This window comes from Mustela putorius, unplaced genomic scaffold (genome assembly GCF_011764305.1).
Source record: "Mustela putorius furo isolate JIRA1106 unplaced genomic scaffold, ASM1176430v1.1 tig00000461_pilon_pilon_pilon, whole genome shotgun sequence".
Classification (NCBI taxonomy): Eukaryota; Metazoa; Chordata; class Mammalia; order Carnivora; family Mustelidae; genus Mustela; species Mustela putorius.
Window position 1 is genome coordinate 3,205,613 of NW_025421390.1, and position 14,178 is coordinate 3,219,790.

Below are 14,178 nucleotides of genomic sequence, written 5' to 3' on the forward strand. Positions count from 1 at the left end.
AGGTTTACACACTTCACAGCACTCACCAAAGCACATACCCTCCCCAATGTCCATAATCCCACCCCCCTTCTCCCAACCCCCCTCCCCCCAGCAACCCTCAGTTTGTTTTGTGAGATTAAAAGTCATTTATGGTTTGTCTCCCTCCCAATCCCAGATGTAGTAAGTTAAGGCAAAGTAAGTCAGACCCCAGAATGCCTTCCAGCCAAGCTATCTTTGAAAAGTGAAGGTTAAAAAAAAGAGAATTTTAGACATATTCAAAAAGGCATTTAGGGACTCTCTGAAAGAAATAAAGTAGTACCCAAACTTCATGAAAAAAACTAACATATATGGAAGTTCTGAGGTATAAGAAGCAAAAATGAGCAAATGGCTAAAACACATTAATGCTAAAGACAGATTAAAAATGGGTTTTAATACCAAGTGAAACAAAATGATAGAATCATGGAAAATTATGTTCTTTTATAGAATGGGTACAGAAGGGGATTACTGCAAGATTAAAGAAAGTAAAGTAGAAGCACTGTCAAGTCCTTCATATGGAGGATATCAATACTAATCAAATTTAGATCTTGTTAGGAAACATAAATTTAAGAACTATGTTGAAAATGCACTGGTAATGTATTTAAAAAAAAAAAACAAGGAGAACAAAGAAAATTTGGGGCCAACCTCAATTAAAAAAAGGAATGGAAAAATAAGATATAAAAGATACAAAGAGGGGCACCTGGGTGGCTCAGTGGGTTAATTTAAGTCTCTGCTTTCAGCTCAGGTCATGATCTCAGGGCCCTGGGATCCAGCCCCAAATCAGGCTCTCTGCTTAGCAGGGAGCTTGCTTCCCTCCCCCTCTCTCTCTCTGCCTGCCTCTCTGCCTACATGTGGTCATTCCCTCTGTCAAATAAATAAATAAATAAATAAAATCTTTCTAGAAATAAATGAATAAAAGATACAAAGAAAAGCATGGTAAATTAGATAAGAAAAAAACCAAACTGTTAATAATCACAAAAAAGGTGATGTGTTAATCTAACTTATTAAAGGGCTCTCAAAATGGATTGCAAGCAAAACCTAGCTATATTTTAAAATAAGAGGCCTACTTAAATCACACAAAATCTCAACAAAAGGTTGAAATAACAGTATGTGGAAAATGACATACCAGCAAATATAAGAAATGTTCATATCAAATAGAATTTAATATGAAAACCAATAAAAGAGAGAAATATTTTACAATAATAGAACAATTCACATGAATATCTAATTGAAATTTCTGACTTAATATCAAATAGGCTCAAGAAGTAGAAATCCCGGGCGCCTGGGTGGCTCAGTGGGTTAAGCTGCTGCCTTCGGCTCAGGTCATGATCTCAGGGTCCTGGGATCGAGGCCCGCATCGGGCTCTCTGCTCAGCAGGGAGCCTGCTTCCCTCTCTCTCTCTCTGCCTGCCTCTCCATCTACTTGTGATTTCTCTCTGTCAAATAAATAAATAAAATCTTTAAAAAAAAAAAAAAAAAGAAGTAGAAATCCCAATTAGAGGCAAAAGTATAAAAAAAAAGTTTAAACAAGATCTTAGGAAAGCTACATGCCACATATCCCCACCTCACTCCTATTATAACAGTTTTATAGATGAATTCTACAAAACTTTCAAGGAACAGATAAATTCTATCATACATGAACTGTTCCAGGTCAGGAAAAATAATGGGAGCCACTCAATATTTTTTTTAGATTAGTATAACCATGACATGTAAGAGAAGAAACTCAAGGCCAAAAGCACTTCTGTACAAAAATACTAAGTAAAATATGCTGTAGAGTAAAAGTATATTACTAAAACACAATTTATCCTGGGAATATCCCCAAAATTTAATATTGGAAAGTTAATCAATGTAAATTCCTACATTAACATATAAATGGAAAACCGTAATTTCAGATGCAGTAAATAAAACAATTCAATAAAAGTCAGCAACTATTCTGGAGGCTGGGAGATGAGAGAACCTTAACAAACTAGGAAGAAAAGATCACCTCTTTAACCTAATAAACTCTCTACTAAAACTCATATATAATAACACATCAGACGCATTTTCATTAAAGTCAGGCACAGAGATGAGGACACTTGCCACCACTGCTCTTATTCAGTATTATACTGGAAGTCTTAAGAGAAATGCAGTAAAATAAAAGAAACACCTAAAGACTTAAAAAAAAAAAAAGCAGTATCTATCTGTAGAATAAACAAAAACATGATAAAGTTAAAAGCCAAGCAAAGAGCTAAGAGAAATAGAGCTTGTGAACTTTGGGTTAGTGGGATGGTGCAGCAGGTTCATCACTCGGTGCAGAGTCAGAAGTGGGGCTCAATCTCATGACCCTGAGATCATGACCTGAGCTGAAATCAAGAGTCATATGCTTAACTGACTGAGCTACCCAGGCACCCTGACACTGAAAAAATTTTTAAAAATTATACAGGACATGCAGTATCCAGTGTACATAAAACTTTAAACCATTAAGAAAAAGATGATCCAACAGAAAAATCGGTAATTTTTAAAAGAAATTATAGAAATTTACATAAATTATAAATTAATAAACATATGACTAGATACTGCATCCCTACTAGTAATCAGAGAATGAAAAATTTTTTTTTAAATGACAAATGATTTGATCTATCAGATGGACAAAAAGCAGCCAATATCTTGTGTTGGTCTACAGTGTAGGAAAACTGGAAGTCTCAAAATTATTTTGGGAATGTTTAAATTAGTGTAGTATTTTGGAGGCAAATTCGGCAAGACCAATTAAAATTACAAATGTTCGTAACTTTGGGGCACCTGGGTGGCTCAGTCAGTTAGTTAAGGAAACTGACTCTTGATTTCAGCTCAGGTCATGATCTTAGGGTTGTGAGTTCAAGCCCCTTATCAGGCTCCCTGCTCAACAGGGTGTCCACTTGAGAGTCTCTTTCTCCCTCTCCCACTAGTGCTCTCTCTATCTTAAGAGAAATGAGTAAATCTTAAAAAAAAAAAAGTGTTCGTAACTTAAAACCAAGCAATCCCATTTTTAGGCATATATATATATCCTTGAGAAAAACACGTGCACAAGAAAATACATACCAGAATTTACCTGCAGCATTGTCTATAAGTTGAAAAACTGGGAACAACGAATGTCCATCAAAAAGAGAATGGCAAATAAAATGTGCTATATAGTACCTATCAAACAAGATAGAATTTAAATATAAAAACCAATAAAAGAGACAAAAATAAATATTTTACATTAACAATTCAGCCATATACTGGAACACTATCCAGCAGGTATAAAAAAATGAGCCATAAATACATAATAAGCTATAACAGGTATACACTTCAAAACACTATCAAATGAATAAAGTTAGAACATGATATAGTATGATAGTATCAACATTTTTTAAAGTTACAAATGCATATAGGAACCCATTGAGAATACAGAAGCATAAAAAAAGACTTAAAGGTTTTGCACCAAACTCCTTAACAGGGGGCTGGGGAAGCAAGGGGTAATTCAGGGGTTGTGGACTGTGCTACCTGTAAGGATCTAATTTTGTAAAAAGAATGTAATAGTGCACTTAATTTAAAATTTAAGTATATAATTTTCAAAAAAGGATTGTCCATTTTAAAGGCTTTTGAAACAGACTGCCAAACTCCTTTCTAGAATGGTTCTACCAATTTCTACCTATTTCACCTACAGCACACATGCATACTAATAGCTTTTATTTTATTTTATTTATTTGACAGAGAGATCACAAGTAAGCAGAGAGGCAGGCAGAGGGGGGGGGGGGAAGCAGGCTCCCCACCGAGCAGAGAGCTCAATCCCAGGACCCTGAGATCATGACCTGAGCCGAAGGCAGCGGCTTTAACCCACTGAGCCACCCAGGCGCCCCTACTAATAGCTTTTTGAAGAAAAATCTCACCAATGTTGTTCATATCTTCTGAAATTTTAAAAATAACTGAACAGTAAAACGTGTACTAAAGAAAATTTGCAAAATATAGTAAAGCAAAAAGAAGAGGGGCTAAATCACTCAAAATCTCATCATCCAGAGACACCTGGTTTAGTATTTTGGAGTGAAACAGGGGTTTTTTAATTTGGTCATATTTTCCCCCTTCTCACTTTTTCATTTTGGAGAAAAGCGGAAGGTTTGTTTCACCTCAATTTCTGGTTGCTTTGTTTTAAAGAACAGGCTTTTTATGAAACTGAACATTTCTTCTCTATTTCTCAGGTTCTAACTACGATGAGAGTAATGAACATTTATTGAGTAGAAACCATGTGTCAGGCACACTTCTAAGTACTTCACTTACTCTTACTGAACTGCATAACGATCATGAGAAAATTAGCATGTCTGTTTTTTCTAAAGAGGAAGCTAAGGCGTGTCACACTGTAAGTGGCAGTGACAAAAAATAAGGAACCAGGCAGGATGATTTCAGAGTCCCTTTTTTGGTTATTCCACTCAACCTTTTCGAAGTTCCCTTTCTGTTTCCCTCATGCAGAACTCATTGCAGGTTTCCACATGTTGAAATGCTCAGTTCATTACACACTGTTCCTTATTCTAATTACTTATGGGGTTGTGGTTAATCAGAGTCAGGTGCCTTTCAATTCCGTGATCTTGGACAAATGATTCTACTTATCGAGGACTCGTGTCAAGTCTTACCTGTGAAATGGGTCAGTGGTTAAACCTTCCAGTTCTGCTTCTGGATTTTACACTGCAGTCCATTTCCTGCAGCCCCTTTTACAGCCTCAGGTTCCCAGCTGCTTAGGAATCACCTCACATTAAGGTATGCACCCGGAGACAGAAAATGAAACGGGGGTTGAGAACTCAGAACGCCCACGGTCCCTGCTACAGCCTGGGACTGCAGGTGGCTAAAAGGAAAAGGGAGGTTGCAAGGGCTGGGGTCCACGCAGCCGAGGGCTCCGCCGCGGCCCCAGCTCCAGGACCGAAGGAGCTGTCAGGGGGCCACCCAAGGCCGTGCCTCCGCTCCACTAACCACTGCTTTTTCCACGCCGCCCGCCACACCTGAGGGCTGCGCCAGGCCCGTTCCGTTGGTAAGGCTGGGTTTCCCCGCGGGTCGGGTTCCTTTCCGACTCCACGCCACCGAGACCCCAAGGTCCCAGATGCCCCCCAGGCCAGGAAGTACTTCACCGTTTACCAGACCTCACCTCAGCAACAACTGTCCCGCCTCGCCTCAGGCGGGGAAGGAGGGCCGCCCAATCCCCAACGCCCAGGCCTACCTAACGCTAATCCTAAATGGGAGGAGCCGGACACCCAGAGCTCCCACTACTTGGCCAAGAGCCCATTGGTTGGACACCCGACTGGGTCCACGCCTCAAGAGGCTCTGCGCGCGTATCCCCGGCAGCGCGGCGGCGCCCAATTGCGCCGCCTTCCGATTGGCTGCCAGAGCTCTCGGCTTGTCTCGCGCTCTCTGGCGGGGCCAATGGGGATACTCGCAGTCGAGAAGCCGGCATTGCAGGAGTGGTGGCGCAGCTGTTTCCTCTGGTAGGTGTTCCGCTGCCATCTTGTGTGTGGCTAGGACTGGGCTTCTCGGCGGTTGAAAGCTTACTTAGTGGCTCCAGGTGTGGAGGGGTCCTGAGAGAGCAGTGGAGGAGAAGGGGGATCTGAGGGCAGACACCTGGTGCCTTCTCACTTACCTGAAAGGGAGAGGTCTTCTTGGTGTGAATCAGCCCTGTCTCGAGAGAGTGATGATGAATGGTGGTGGTGGGGATCCCAGGCTTTGGTTAGTTGGTCATTGTGGAGGGCTTGTTGGGGGCTCTGATGCCTTAACGCTGATTCCTTTGGTTCCAGAGAGTTACTCCCATAATCTTTGTGTCGGAAGATTGACCATCACCCCTCCTAAAGAGGTTGTCTGATGGACTGCATCATTCAGAAAGGAACAAGGCTGGTCATTAATGGAAGGGGAGAGAGGGCGATGCCTCACCACTATCCTCAGGTTAGAAAGAGACGTCTTCATGTTCTGTCGTTTGCGAGGGAGTGACTGCTCAAGTGTTGGCTCTTCTCGACAGTTAACCCTCTGACTAAGGTCATCCTTTGATAATTGTGGGCATCTGGTTCTGCGTTTGGGCAGGTTTATTAATATGCAGCGAGCATTCCTGCAGTGGTTTTTTAAAAATCTACTAATTGGTGGTCTTTTTAGAAACTGTAAGTGAAGGAAGACTTTTGGCAAATGTTTGTTTCTCTGGTTAGGATCTGTTGGAAGATTTCCTTTGCTTTGTCCTCAGCCAGCCTCCTGCTCCTTCAATTTCGGAATTTTCTAGGTCTGCCTTGACTTGCTCTGTTGCTTCGTCAGGGGAGGCGTGTGTAAGGGAAGGTATTTTCTGAGCTCTTTTTGAGGTAGGAGGAAGAAAGGAATCACTTCCTTTTCCTCCATTTCGGTTTTTGTTTTGAATCGAAGTAGACTGCACACATTCTTTCATTTGGAAGGAAAAATGACAGAATATGGAAACCTAGCTGATAAAAAAAACTAGTATTTTGTGGTTAGCTGTTTTGACACGCATTAGACGAAAACAAAAATACTTAAGTTTTCAGTTGGTTACCCAATGGTGGCTCAGCCTCGTCAAGAGTACCGTGTGTTTTGTGGCAGGAATATCAAAAACAGCAGTAATTGAATGATTAAAATTTAATTTTCTTTTAAAAATTTGCTTCTTAAATCACGAGTTTTGTAAGGCCTAAGTTGCAAGAGTTCAAGTGTTAGTAATTTAGTGGATGGTAAGGTGCATGTGGCTATCATAAAGTAAGGGATCAGTGGCTATAAGAGCAGCTCAGTAAATGTTCGCTGAAACTTCTGCATAGCATTCTCATGTAATAATGCCTGGCATGTGTTCAGAAGTATAATTGTTGAATGAATAAATAAAACAATATGATAATTGGAAAGTGTGGATATACGTTTCTTTTTTGCCCAACTGAAAACGAATTTAACCTGCTTTCTAGAAAACTTGACTTTAATTTTCTTGAACTAAATTTATTGCTTCCAATTTATACATACAAATACTATTATGGCTAAGTTCATAATCCTTTTTTGTGAGGTCTTTTTATGAAATCGTAATACACTGAAATTTAGATAATGAAGGTGAGCCCTAAAGTAATAATGCTCTGTTTGCCATTTTTTCTTGAAAGTTTCTATAAATGAGTATCAAACTTGTCAGTGCCTTCCTTAGCTCTCTTCTGAAGAAAAAGATGTATTGTTTTTCTAGTTTATTTTTAACACTGCTTAAAGTCAAAATACTGCCAACTTTAAGTTTATATTGCATAAATATGTTCTGTAATTTTAAGTAAGTAATTTTTAAATAATAAGTTAGGTAAGTATGATATTTTTCTTTGAAGAATACAAATCTCTGAATTTTATAATATATAAGCTGAGGATCCTTAGAGGTTTCTTAAAATAATACTTTCGTATGAACAGTGTTAAATGACTTTAAGTAAAAATGATTTAACTTATATTGTGTGGTAAGGATTATTTTTCATTGCAGTCTCATAATGTATACAAGTTTAGATTTTTTTCCCCATTATCAATTGATGCATGCTGTTTAATTAGAAAACATTTGATAACACCTTTGAAATGAATTTTTGTGGCTGAATATAGATTAAAATTACTTACTTTCATAAAAAAAATCAATAAAAATGCTCTCAACCTGTTTGCAGTTCTTGTATTTGATATTTTAAAGATATAAATGATTTTATTAGTGAAGATTTTAGGGGATAAATTAAATAATGCAACTAAAAATAAATGATTTAAAACCATGGAGGTGAAAATTACCATTGCAGTTTGTGGTGTTTCGTTAATCGATGAAATTGATTGCCTGAGTCATGAGAATGTCTCTTATCTACAGAAAATGCTTGTGAGATAAACACGTGGGACATTCAGATTATTTCCCTTAAAGAGAAAATGTTTGAAGTATTATATATGTACCTGTTTTTAAATGACAGAATTGAAACACTACAATTTTCCCCTTATGATGACTTCTCCCTTTGTAATAGCTCATTTGCTCTTGCCACTTAAACTATAATTTTTGTGCAAATAAGTCCTGATTCTATGTCAAGTTATGCTCTTTTAAGCACTTAACACTCATTTCTCAAAGCCTTTGGGGCAGTTAGATCTACTCAATTTGTATGCAACTCTAAGGTTCCTATCATGATTGATGGTATAGGTATCTTCTGAATGGCTCTGATTTAAAACTTCAAATTCTTACCTCTCCCTGTGACCTAACTGTATAATCTGTAGCTTCAACCTCCAAAATGGCTTTGCTTCTCATTTTTCTACAGTCATTGCTGCTGCCTAATTTAGGCCCCCTTTTCTTAATATTTTATGTATTATTGACAAATCCCCTACTTCTCAACTTGGAATTTGTACTAGTTAAGGTACAGGTTTGGCTACTGTGACAAACTAAAAAATAATTGTGCCCCCCCCAATCTTTTTTTAGATTTATTTATTTTTAGAGCGAGAGAACACAAGCGGGAGGGTCAGAGGGAGAATAAGAAAAAATCCGAAGCAGAATCCATGCAGAGTGTGGAGCCAGATGCAGGGCTTGATCTCAAGACCCCAAGATCATGACCCAAGCTGAAACCAAGAGTTGGACTCTTAACCGACTGTGCCAACCAGGTGCTCCATGCCCCCCGCCAATTTTTTAATAAAATAAAAAATGTCTAAACTAAGTAAAAATTTGAGCTGATCACGTAGCTTTGCTGCAAAAAGTTGTCAGAGGCCCCCCAAGCTCCTAATTTGTTACTCTGCTACCTCATCATGCAGCTTCATGTTGTGGACCAAGATGGCTGCTTCACTTCCTGCCATTTTATGCCTTGTGCTTAAGTTAAAGGCTAAAACGCATCAAGGTAGGAAGCACAGAATCTTGGCAAGGGGTGGTAGGAGTAGGATCTTATTCTCTACCTTAATTTTTTTTTAATTATATTATCCCCCAAAATTAAGTAACAATTTCATTTCTATGATATTATTGTGAACTTTTGATGACTCTGTTAGGTTCCTACAGTTAGATTTTGGAGGAGTAGGGTGTGTAGCTTGTGACCCTCAAATGCTTCTATTGTGGCTTACATCATTTGCAGATCTAGGGACTCTTTGTACTTTCCTTTTCTCTTTCTAATGGTTCCCACTGCCCACAGTTATCTTTGAAAGTAATTAATGCCTAGCTTACCTTCTCTTCGGAGTATAGATAGGTTTAATTTAATCACAACCTCTTCTTGCCATATACTCAGATTCTTCATTTAAGCATATCTTATATTACTTTGTTTCTCGCTGGCTGTGGCAAATAAAATAATTCCATGGAGGCAAGACTCCTTCCTGAGTCATGAACAAGTTTGCATGCAGTTGGTATTGGACATATGTTTGCTCATTTGAAATATATTTCATATTACAAATAGGATAAAGAATAGGATGGGGAGGCCAGTGGTGGGCCTAGCTTGCTTTACATGTAAAGCAGTATCTATACCTTTGGAGAGTGTATTCATCTCTTAAAAAAAAAAAAAATAAGAACGTCAGTACCCTTACAGAATATGAGCAAAGGACATGAGCTCATGATCACAAAAGAACAAACACAAATGATTTACATGGAAAATATTTAACATGTAGTTAAAAAAATAAACATTTAAATAAGCAGTTTGTCAGAATGCATCAAGACAAAACTGTGCATAATCTCTGACCCTTCGTAAGGAAACTTCTATGGCAATGGAGATGGAGTCAAACCTTTATGATCACAGTATGATTTTTTTACTTGGAAGTAATTGGAGATTAAAAAAAATAACCAATTGTAGAAGAATGGTTTTTATAAATTATTATACATCCATCGTGATAGATATATTTCAGCCTGTTAAAAAGGAATATTTCCAAAAGCTGTTTAGTGAATAGAGGCTATTTAATGACAATGGAAAAAGGTCACCATTTTGTGTTAAGTGAGAAAAAGTATAGAATAGCAATTGAGGAAATGAAATGAGATACTATTATGCAACCTCTTAGAATGCCCCCTCATCCTCCAAGGAAAAAAGGAAGGGAGGAAAGAAGAAAAAAATAGCAAGGACTGGCCAGGATGCGAAGCAACAGGATTCAAATCTTGCTGATGGGAATGCAAATACCACAGCCATTTGGAAACAGTTTCACAGTTTTTTTTATAAAATTAAGCATACCTTTTATATGTGATTTAGTAATCCCACTCCTCTGTTGACATTTACGCAAAGAGAGCTCCATTAGCTTCTCTTCCTTGCCAGCAATTGGCACCAGTAATTGTATTTGTTTGGTTTAGTTTTTGCCATTATATGGGATATGTAATGGCATTTCATTATGGTTTTAATTTGCATATCCCCAAAGACTATTACATGATTTTCTCATGAAAAGTGAAATGAAACCTAAAATCACTTCTCTGCAGATATTTATAGCATCTGTATTTGTAATCACCAAAACCTGGAAACAACCCAGCTGTCTCTTAATTGGGGAATAGGTATTTAAAAACTGGGATCGGCTCAGGTCATGATCTCAGGGTCCTGGGATCGAGTCCCGCATCGGGCTCTCTGCTCAGCAGGGAGCTTGCTACTCTCTCTCTCTCTCTCTCTGGCTGCCTCTCTGTCTACTTGTGATTTCTCTCTGTCAAAATAAATAAATCTTTAAAAAAAAAAAAAAAAAAAAAACTGGGATCGGGGCGCCTGGGTGGCTCAGTGGGTTAAAGCCTCTGCCTTCGGCTCAGGTCATGATCCCAGGGTGCTAGGATCGAGTCCCGCATCAGGCTTTCTGCTCATCACGGAGCCTGCTTCCCCATCTCTCTCTCTCTGCCTGCCTCTCTGCCTACTTGTGATCTCTGTCTGTCATATAATAAATAAAATCTTAAAAAATAAAAATAACTGGGATCCATGCAATGTAAAACAAAACAAATCTCTTCCTGGTAGGATAGAAAATGACCTATGTTAGAACTACATACTAAGTTGTTGTAAGGAAAAAATAAAATAAAAATGAGCCATAAATTATATTATATAGTGAAAACACACCAGAAAAAATATTACCATAAAGCTGATGAAAATGGTAATCTAAATATTTAAAAATAAGTGAAGAGAAATTAAGGAAAAGATGACACCCTTGAAAGAACCACACAAATCAGAAATAAAAGGAGCTCAGAAATGAGATGACTAGGTTGTATGGGGATTGAAGTGAGAGCTGACAATTCAAGAAGGAGGAGAATAAAATATTTTTATTTTTATTTTTTAAAAAGATTTTATTTATTTATTTGACAGACAAGAGATCACAAGTAGGCAGAGAGGCAGGTGGGGGTGGGGGAGCAGGCTCCCCACTGAGCAGAGATGTGGGGCTCAATCCCAGGACCCTGGGCCTCTGAAAAATATTTTAAAATAATGATGAAGTGAGAAAGAAAACAAGAGTGACCATACATCTCAGAAAGCAGTAAGTGAAACAGAATAGAAAGGAGAAAATTGAAAAAAATCAAACATTTTAAAGGAGTAAAGAGAAAGTGACAAGATAGGCAAAGAGAGCTAAAATGTATTTATAAGGAATTGCCCAAATGTAAACCAAAGCACGATGGTGCTGGTTACATAACATTTGCATGTACTTTATACTTGGTTGTATACTTGAATTTAAAATGGTTAAAATGGCAGATTTTATGGTTTTTTTTTTTTAACCACAATAAAAAAAATATAAACTGCAGTAATGGCACAAAGAACTATTAGAATTGAAGAGCACTTAACACTAATAATGTTTATGTATATTGAAAGGCATACTGTGAATCTGGGGAATTCAACCCAGAACAGCTAACACTTAAGATGTATTCTTGTAGAATTGTTAGATTTTAAAAATACGGGGAAAAAAAATTTTTTTTCTTGCTTCCATGGAAACAATGTCCACTTGGAAAGAAAAATAAAATTGGATTTAAAAATTGGTTTTAGCAGCAACATTTTATGGCAGATAAGAGCAAAACATTTTTTTAAAATATCCAAGGAAATAAATATTTCATGTCTCACAAAACTATTTTTCAAGATGTCAGGACATCAGCAAACATTTAAAAACATGAAACAATGTTGTTCCTATGAATCCTTCCTAAGAATATTCTAGAGAACAAATTTCAGACAACCAAGCAGTGATTGGAGAAACTTCAGCATCAAGTCAGGTGGTAAGCATTGACTATATTTTATGTAGGGCGAAGGCTTTAAAAGATGGGAATTATGGTGATAGACTGATAATGTGAATAGTCTGACAATGTAGAAATAATGTAACCTACCAAAAAATGGGAGAGAAAGGGGAGAGTAAATAAAATAGTTTTTAAATAATTTTAAAATAATTGCCTATTGGAATTAGGTGCGAGAAAAATATATATATGTATATACTTCTAGAGGAAGTATATACATATATATATGTATATACTTATATATATGTATATATATACTTATATATATACTTATACTTATATATATATATATATACTTCTAGAGGAAGTATATACATATATATATAAGAATATATGTATAAACTTACATATATGTTTATATATATATTTATATATATATTCTTATATATATAAACTTATATATGTTATATATATAAACTTATATGTATATAACTTATTTATTCTTATATATACTTAAACATAAGTATATATACCTGCTTAGATGTATAAAACACTGATAAAAATAATACAGTAATCAAAACTATAGATGGTGGGGGAGAAGGAAAGGTAGAAGAAATTGATAATTTTGTTACTGCTAATAGCAGGGAACTAATAGTATCTTTAAAAAAGGGATGAGGATGATGAGTATAATATAAAGATATTACTACAGACTTAACCCCAAGAATAAAATACACAAAAGTTTCCTAAATACTAAAATATGTTCTTTAAAAAGAGCAAACAGACCATACAGTTTCTGTATGTGTTTGTGTGTAAAGTACACAAAATGTGTAAAACATGAAAAGTTACCAATAACACCCTAAATATCAGATGTATTAGTAAATATATGGGCTCAACTTAAAGAAAAAGATTTTCAGTTGCTGTATACAAAAGGTAGAGCTATAAAAATTAATAATAAAAGGAATTAATGAATGAACAATTTAAAATAAGGGAAATTAAAATATATCAGATAAATGCAAATTTTAAAACAGGTTTATCATTTCTATATCAGACAAGGCAGCATTTAGTTCAAGAAGCATTAAAATAAAGGATATTTTATAAACAAAGAGCTGTATTCAGAATGCGGATTTTTTCAGAATGTCTATTTACTAAACAACACCTTAACAGCTTTCATGAAGTAAAAACTACAAGGGATGTGAGGAGAAATAGAAACTGGCTAACGGAGGACTTTAACATACCTCTCTCAAAATAAGTACCATTAAGTATATTGTAAGGTAGATCCAGATTTATATCAAAGTTTGAGTCCAGTAATAGAGAATACATCTTTCTAATTGCACAGGGGACAGTTTAAAAAATCTGTTCTAGGGGTGCCTGGGTGGCTCCATGGGTTAAGCCTCTGCCTTTGGCTCAGGTCATGATCTCAGGGTCCTGGGTTTGAGCCCCGTAATAGGCTTTCTGCTCAGCAGGGAGCTTTCTACCCTCCCTCTCTCTGCCTGCCTCTCTGCCTACTTGTGATCTTTCTGTCAAATAAATAAATAAATAAAATCTTTAAAAATAAATAAATAAATAGATAGATAAATAATCTGTTCTAGAGGCACTCGGGTGCCTCAGTGGGTTAAAGCCTCCGCCTTCAGCTCAGGTCATGATCTCAGGGTCCTGGGATAAAGCCCCACATCGGGCTCTCTGCTCAGCAGGGAGCCTGCTTCTCCCTTTCTCTGCCTGCATCTCTGTCTGCTTGTGATCTCTCTCTCTCTCTCAAATAAACAAATATAATCTTTAAAAAAAAAAAATCTGTTCTATATTAGACCATAAAGAACAATTTAGTTCCAAAAAATAAAAAGTCAAATTTTTGATCCCATGCAGTAAAGCTAGAAAATAATTTTTCAAATAACAAATAACTAAAAAACCTGACTTCAGGTGTCCATAGGACTATGGTAACTGTCTAAATGCAGATCTTACCATACAGTCTTTGAAAAAACCATACAGATCCATAAAGAGAGTAAATTAAACCACCACCATCCTTGCCTAACTAATATAATTGCAAATTATGGGTATGAGAGAAGTAAACACTGAAATGCATAGAGTGAGCTCTGAAACCCATGCTAAAGTGGC

The 14,178-nt window shown here is 36.8% G+C and overlaps 2 protein-coding genes across 25 annotated transcripts in view; one reads left to right on the forward strand and one right to left on the reverse strand.

Moving 5' to 3' along the window:
* Positions 1 to 5,733, reverse strand: part of LOC101680049 (SET domain bifurcated histone lysine methyltransferase 2) — a 92,585-nt gene extending 86,852 nt beyond the window's left edge. For 2 of the 11 annotated variants that reach the window (XM_045080597.1, XM_045080588.1), the window contains exons 1-2: positions 4,637 to 5,317; positions 3,072 to 3,167 (exon numbers count right to left, since the gene is read on the reverse strand). The gene's annotated coding sequence lies outside the window, so the exon portion shown is untranslated. Of the gene's footprint in view, positions 1 to 3,071; positions 3,168 to 4,636; positions 5,322 to 5,631 lie in introns of those variants that run through there. The other 9 variants (XM_045080593.1, XM_045080589.1, XM_045080591.1 and 6 more) reach the window with 9 other exon arrangements.
* CAB39L (calcium binding protein 39 like) overlaps positions 5,391 to 14,178 on the forward strand; it is a 121,784-nt gene continuing 112,996 nt past the window's right edge. For 4 of the 14 annotated variants that reach the window (XM_045080606.1, XM_045080603.1, XM_045080611.1 and 1 more), the window contains exon 1: positions 5,804 to 5,930. The gene's annotated coding sequence lies outside the window, so the exon portion shown is untranslated. Of the gene's footprint in view, positions 5,480 to 5,803; positions 5,931 to 14,178 lie in introns of those variants that run through there. The other 10 variants (XM_045080602.1, XM_045080600.1, XM_045080613.1 and 7 more) reach the window with 6 other exon arrangements.